Source organism: Cebus imitator, unplaced genomic scaffold (assembly GCF_001604975.1).
Source record: "Cebus imitator isolate Cc_AM_T3 unplaced genomic scaffold, Cebus_imitator-1.0 Scaffold51, whole genome shotgun sequence".
NCBI classification, from domain to species: domain Eukaryota; kingdom Metazoa; phylum Chordata; class Mammalia; order Primates; family Cebidae; genus Cebus; species Cebus imitator.
In genome coordinates, this window is record NW_016107366.1 from 2,565,348 (window position 1) to 2,571,571 (window position 6,224).

At 38.4% G+C, this 6,224-nt stretch overlaps 1 pseudogene; it reads left to right on the plus strand.

Annotated features, from left to right (window-relative positions):
• The first annotated feature begins 2,050 nt into the window (after positions 1-2,050).
• On the plus strand, positions 2,051-3,842 carry LOC108303811 (annotated as a pseudogene).
• Positions 3,843-6,224: the final 2,382 nt, after the last annotated feature.

Consider the following 6,224-nt stretch of genomic DNA (forward strand, 5'->3'; position numbering starts at 1 on the left):
TATTATAAAGACACATGCACACGTATGTTCATTGCGGCTCTGTTTACAATAGCAAAAACCCGGAAACAACCCAAATGTCCATCAATGATAGACTTGACAAGGAAAATGTGGCACATATACACCATGGAATACTATGCAGGCATAAAACACAATGAGTTTGTTTCCTTTGTAGGGACATGAATGAATCTGGAAACCATCATTCTCAGCAAACTGACACAAGAACAGAAAATCAAACACCACATGTTCTCACTCATAGGCTGGTATTGAACAATGAGAACATATGGACACAGGAAGGGGAGCATCACACACTGGGGTCTGTTGGTGGGGAATAGGGGAGGGACAGTAGGGAGAAGGGAGATTGGGGAGGGATAATATGGGGAGGAGTGCCAGATGTAGATGACGGGGGGATGGAGGCAGCAAACCACATTGCCATGTATGTACCTATGCAACAATCCTGTATGTTTTGTACATGTACCCCAGAACCTAAAGTGCAATAATATATATATAAAGAAAAAGAGTGAAGTAAGATCATACACACTCATTTCCACTTTTAACAATTATCAGTTAAGTTCCAAATCTGTTTCTATACCTCCAACAACTTCTTGCCATCCTGCATTATTTTATATTTAGTTTTTAAAATTAACTTTAAGGTATAATTTACATACTATAAAATTCACTCATTATAAGTATATGAATCAATAATTGTTAGTAAATATATACAGTTGTACAACCACACTACATTCCAGTTTAAGAACATTGTCATTATACTCAAAATATTCTTCACGTTGCAGTGAGATTCTCTATTTGCAATGATTTTACTCTTAGCCCCCGTTCTAGGCAACCACTTGTCTACTTTCTGTTTACATATTTGTCTCCCAATCTCAAGTGATCTTCCTGCCTCAATCTCCCAAGTAGTTGAGACTACACACACCTGGCTAATTTTTGTATTTTTTGGTAGAGATGAGGTTTGCCATGTTGCTGAGACTGGTCTCATTATGTTGCCTAGGCTGGTCTCAAACTCCAGACTTGAAGTGATCCTTCTGCCTTGGCCTCTCAAAGTGCTGGGATTATAGGTATGATCCGCTGTCTCTGGACTTCATTTTACCAGCAACTAAGATGCTACATTATTATTTTGTTGAGATGGAGTCTTGCTCTGTTGCACAGGCTGGAGCACAGTGGAGCAATCTCAGCTCACTGTAACCTCTGCCTCCTGTGTTCAAGCAATTCTTGTACCTCAGCCTCCTGAGTAGCTGGGACTACAGGTGTGCACCATCACACCTTGCTAACTTTTTTTATTTTGGTAGAGAGGGTTTCACCATGTTACCTAGAGTTTTCTTGAACTCCTGAGCTCAGGCAATTGGCAAACCTTGGCCTCCCACAGTGCTAGGATTACAAGCATGAGCTGCTGCTCCTGGTCTAAGATGCAGTGTTTTTATATTTTAATATCTCTGAATTAGGATATGTCTTATAAATTTTTACAGCTAAAAACATCATGTATTTAATCAAAAATATTTTCTTGGTAGTACACTGGGTTTTATAATCAATAGTACCTTGAATTTGATGAAATACAATAACTTTTAAGAAAGTAGTTTCTGAACAGATTCTAATTTGTTACACTTGATACCTGCCCAAGAAAATATGTATTCTGTTTCATCAGGATATTTTGGATGTACTGAAGTGGAAAAAAAATTTTAGGCCAGGTACTGTGGCTCATGCCTATAATCCCAGCACTGTGGGAGGTCAAGGCTGGAGGTTCGCTGGAGGCTAGGAGTTCAAGACCAACCTCGACAACATGACAAGATGCCATCTCTAAAAATAAAGTAAAAAGAAAAAAGAAAAAGGCAGCATGGGCCTGTAAGCCCTGTGGGTGTCTGCATCTCCAACCTCCCCCCATCTCCCCCAGCTAGCCCCTGTGTTCCCCAGATCCCCCCACAGTCAGCTCTGCAGTGGTCTGCTCCAGTTGCCCAATGTGGATTCAGGTTTCAGACAGAAGGCTGCCTGTTCTACAGGCCCCGGTTACTATGGCGGCCACCAGAGCTGCCTTGGCACTATGGAGGAGCCCCAGGCTGCCCCTCAGCCATACTTTAGACTGGTTCTGGAGGTGCAACACAGGATTGTGGTAGCTCTGCATCAAAGTATGGGAGCAGATTCTAATTCTTATGGTTTTCCATAGGAATGGGTGATATGGGCAGCTACATTTGGATTTTTTGCTGTTCTCTTTTTTTGTGGAGAGGTTTTAGATCGGCTAGGAGTTGGCTTTATGTGGGAAGAGAGAAAAAGCTTGCTGAAACGCTGTCTAGACTAATTGACAAAAAATGTCAACTATTTGAAAAACTGAGTGTTATTCAAAGAGTATGAAGGCCAAGAGGTTGAGTCATCTTTAAAGGATGCCAGCTTTGAGAAGGAGGCAACAGAAGAGCAAAGTCTGGAGGCAACTTGTGAAAAGCCGAACAGGTTCAACATGGAACTTGAGGAATAAATACTCCGTCTAGTAAAAGGGTTAAAAGAAGAGAAATCGAAACAGTCTGAACCAAATGAACTGATGGTGGATACTTCCAAAAGGATACAGTCTCTAGAAGATGAGTCAAAATCCCTCAAATCACAAGTAACTGAAGCCAAAATGACCTTCAGGACTTTATTTCAAATGAATGAAGAACCACTGAATATAGCAATAAAAGAGGCTTTGGATGAAAATTCTCAACTTCAGGAAAGCCAGAAACAGCTTTTGCAAGAAGCTGAAGTATGGAAAGAACAACTGAGTGAACTTAAACAGAAAGTAACATTGGAAGACTCCAAAGTACACACAGACCAAGTTCTAAATGATAAAGACAATCGCATCAGGACTCTGACTGAATGCTTGCTAAGGATGAAATATCGGGCTGCTATACTTGGAGAAGACAGAACGGATGGTGAGAACTTGGAGTTAGAAATGAACAATGAATTAGGAAATAGTGCTTACTTAGATTATCCTCCCAAAGGAGCTTTGAAGAAACTGATTCATGCTGCTAAGTTCAATGTTTCTTTCAAAAGCTTAGAGGGAGAAAGAAACCAAATTTATGTTCAATTATCTGAAGCTGATAACATGAAGGAATAGCTTACAGAACGTGTTAAAAATCTTGAGACTGAATAAGCATCTTTACAGTCAGAAAACACACATTTTGAAAGTGAGAATCAGAAGCTTCAACAGAAACTTAAAGTAATGACTGAATTATATCAAGAAAATGAAATGAAACTGTACAGGAAATTAACAACAGAGGAAAATTACTGGTTAGAGACAGAAGAGAAACTTTCTAAAGTAGACAAAAGGATCAGCCATGCCACTGCAAATCTGGAGACCTATAGAAAGCGAACCACAGATCTTGAAGAAGAATTGGAGAGAAAGATGCATTATTATCAAAAGCGCACTATTTCCTATGAGAAAAAAGCACATGATAATTGGTTTGCAGCTCAAACTTCTGAAAGAAATCTCAGTGATTTAAGGAAAGAAAATGCTTGCAACAGACAAAAATTAACTGAACTTGAGTTTAAATTTGAACTTTTAGAAAAAAATCCATACACACTGGATGTTCCAAATACACCATGTGGCAGAGAACATTCCTCATATGGTCCTTCACCATTGGGTTGGCCTTCACCTGAAATGACAGCTTTTCTGTCTCCTGCAACTTCATTGGGTGTCCACCCAGATTCTCACCTTGCTTCCAAGGAGAGGAGGAAGAGGCTCAAGGGGCCCAGGGAATCCTCTGGACCATCAGATTACCATTGAAAGAGGAGAATCAAGCTCTGGTATGTTAACCAATTCTCACAGAGTTCCTTCTGACACTGGATCCCCATCACCTCTGTGAGTAAAGGGAGCTTCTGGAGATGATTTTCCACCAAGGGATTTCCCAGGTCCACCACATGCTCCATTTGCAATGAGAAATGTGTATCCACTGAGGAGTTTTCCTCCTTACCTTCCCCGAGACCTGGATTTTAACTCCCACCTCCACCACCGAAGTGAGTTCCTTCAGGGTTGTTCCACTTTCAAATGAGACTGCTACTGAACATCCAGAACTGCAGCAAGAAACCTGACAAGATTTTTGCCCTCTTCAAAAATAATTGGACTGATCTCATTTTTGATTAAAAGTAACTGCTGTTACTGCATAACTTCTACTTACTTTACTTATATTTTGCTAAATTTAAAGCTTAATGAAATGATAAACCCCAAAATAGGATTTTGTAAATAAAGAAGATTTAAATATTGAAAAAAGAAAATGGTGAATGCTTTTCAATGTTTTTCCCATCATTCTGATGTAATGTTAGATTTTAAGAAACACCGGTCAGAACTGAGATATTCGAGAAGTTGTAGGAGAGATGACCTGATGTGTGAATGCATAAGGCTGTACTTGGACTTCAATACACAGGCATCGTTTACCAGCTGAGAACCAGGGTATATATTATGCATATAATTGTGATGTTCTATATATTTCATATCATTTGATGTTTAAAATAAATGTGATGTACCAAGGATCATTCACAATGAATCTATGCCTGACAGAAGAAATTGATCTATGAGATTATTATTGTTATTTCCACTTTAATATAAACATATGCTTTGATGGTTCATCAACATATTCAAAGTATTTCAGAGTTAAATAAATTTAGCCAATCTCATGATATCAGGTGGTAAATTTAAGATGATTTGTAGCTCCTGAAAGATTTCTTGCTAGCATTGATTAATGGGTCAATTTTAGCCAGAGAATTTTACTTGCAATTATTTATTTACTTTTTTGTTCATTAATTACTTAAAAAACATACCCTGGATCAGGTAATTTTTTAGAAATGAAAAACTGAGTAAAGTGTACCTGATAATATCCAGGAATAACTTTACATGAATAAAGAAAAATAAATATTCCAATAGTTATAGGAAAGTGTCAAGAGCTAAAACAGAAATAAATAAATTTCAATGACAAAACAGAGGGAGAATTACTTAATTTTGTTTTGAGAAGTGCCCATAGCTTTCAAGGCCCAGATGTTCATTTTTATCCAGCTGGCAAGGCTGGCAAAAGTCAATTTGGTATTCAGTGAAACCGAAAAAACTATAAAGTATCTGTTTTTCATAATTATTAGGTTTTATAACTGTTCCAAGACACTCTCCTTACGTTTTCTTCCTTAATTCTTTCAAAGATTCGATGTTGACTAGATTCCTATTATGGTGTCCGGAACTAAACAGGAAGGCAGCATGAATAACTGGAAAGAACAGCTATATAGGACGCAGGTGTAGTGACAATTAAGTAAGATAATGTGTTTCAAAGTTCCACCTGGCATTTGTAGGCAATCTACAGATGAGGCTATTTTCATTGTCTGCTTTATAATCATACTCTTTTCAAATTAATTCCCATATAGAAAGTTCCTTATCCTCCTCATGTTTGTCTTCAATGCATAACATGAGAATTGCTTTAGTGTCTTTACTCTCCCCCCTTCTGATAATCATTTCCTAATGTTTTCTTGCTCATTTCTTGCAAATGCTATTCATCAGACCAGAGCTTTTGTATCTAATACTGATAAAAAGAACAAAGAGAACAAATGATCTCATCATATTCCCTTAGTAAATTGTTAATAAAAATGTCTGAATCACAAATTCAGTATAGTTATGAAATAGGATCCAGATAGAAAACAAAATTGTATTCAGGTGGTTCAAATGAAAAGAATTCAATGAAGAGCTTGAGGAGGTTTCACAGAACAGAGATGGGATATTGTAGCACCTAGGGCCAACAGCCGTGAGAAACTGAGTACTGCTTTTATGGTTGATGAGTCAAGAGGACAATATAGTGTTATTTCACCCCAATGAGAGCCGAAACCTGAAAGGGGGTAGCCATATGATAGAAATTATAGTCAATTGGCAGACATATGGCACCAGGATTCAGACAGGGAAGAAATGGCACAAAGTCCCTCTCCTCTCACTTTCTCATCTCTTGTCAGTGTCTCCCATTGGCTGACCAAATGCGGAGCAACTAGCAAGGGGCCCAACTCGTGAAGTTAGCTGGAGTTGTGCTTTACAGGAACAGAGCAGAGCAGAGCAAATAGACAGGGATCAGGGTAGGGGAGAGGGTAGAATTACCACCAAAGTGATAACGATGAAAATTTGTGTTATTCTCCAAATATTCCTCTGGGTACTTAACATTAAGTAACCAGTTAAACCTCCCACCAACTCTGTAAGTTGCCACTATTTTTATCTATAGTTGAGG